The following is a 1194-nucleotide window of genomic DNA, read 5'->3' as shown; positions in this document are numbered from 1 at the left end:
TTATTTTATTTATTTATTTATTTATTTATTTATTTCCACAGAACATATAACAGTTTTGACAGGCTTACTTGATGGTTATTCCAGCATGTTATGCATTCCCGATTTTGTGTACCTTGTATTCTGCCATTTTTTGTTTTGTTTTTTTAGGTTTCTTTTGCCACATTTTGTAGTCATTTGTGTTTTTCTTGATGATTAGTTCAAGAAATTATGGCCTTGAATATCTGCAGCTCTTCTGTCAGCTTTCAGAGTACAGTATTGACAACACCATTGAATAGCATTGGGGGCATTATCGTTTGCTGTAGACTAATAAAATTAAAATACACAAATAGCATTTTTAAATGACTTGTTTCTAAATAAACTTGACATTTGACTTTGTTTTTGTGTTGAGTTTATCTCATATCTGAATGATGTGATTGTGTTGATGTGTGTTGATTGAGACGATTGAAGAGAATGTGGATTAATTTGTGTGTCGATGGAGACGATTGAATCGAATGTGGTTTGATTTCAGGCTCAAGCTGAGCACACAGAGCGTCAGATTAAACAGCAGTTTGAGAAGCTTCATCAGTTTCTCAGAGATGAAGAAGAAGCTACAATCACTGCACTGAGGGAGGAAGAGGAGCAGAAGAAGCAGATGATGAAGGAGAAGCTGGAGGAGATGAACAGACACATCTCAGCTCTTTCAGACAAAATCAAAGACATGGAGGAGATGATGCAAGCCAGTGATGTCTGCTTTCTGAAGGTCTGATTACAGATCATTGATTGATTGATTGATTGAGTTGTTGATGATCAATGGTGTGTTTGTTCTGCAGGAGTTTCCAGTCTCAATGGAAAGGTGAGTGATCTGCTGCTGTCTCTGCTCTCTCTGCTTCTGATCCAAAGCCACTGCAGTTCTGATCCTGAATGTTCTTCCAGAGTCCAGATCTCATCACAGCCGGATCCACAGACTCCTTCTGGAGCTTTGATTCATGTGCCGTGTTATTTGGGTAACCTGCCCTTCAGAGTCTGGAGGAAGATGCAGGACATCGTCCAGAACAGTGAGTCTGACTGCAGAAGATCTGGGCCCGTATTAATCAAGCCTCTGAGAATTACTCTCAAGAACGCTGCTAAGAATTTACTTAAGTGTAAAATAATTCTTGGCTTAAAGCTGCACTTAAAAGTTAGTTATCAAGCATCTCAGTCCAGGGCAGGGTGCGA

General features: G+C 39.3%; 1 long non-coding RNA gene across 1 annotated transcript; it reads left to right on the top strand.

Moving 5' to 3' along the window:
- The first annotated feature begins 724 nt into the window (after positions 1-724).
- Positions 725-1024, top strand: LOC107738835 (uncharacterized). The gene is made up of 3 exons (XR_001639933.1): positions 725-739; positions 810-832; positions 913-1024. It is a non-coding gene; the product is annotated as an uncharacterized LOC107738835 (long non-coding RNA).
- Positions 1025-1194: the final 170 nt, after the last annotated feature.

This window comes from Sinocyclocheilus rhinocerous, unplaced genomic scaffold (assembly GCF_001515625.1).
Source record: "Sinocyclocheilus rhinocerous isolate Xijiao unplaced genomic scaffold, SAMN03320098_v1.1 scaffold12628, whole genome shotgun sequence".
NCBI classification, from domain to species: domain Eukaryota; kingdom Metazoa; phylum Chordata; class Actinopteri; order Cypriniformes; family Cyprinidae; genus Sinocyclocheilus; species Sinocyclocheilus rhinocerous.
This window is presented reverse-complemented; position numbering and strand designations above follow the sequence as displayed.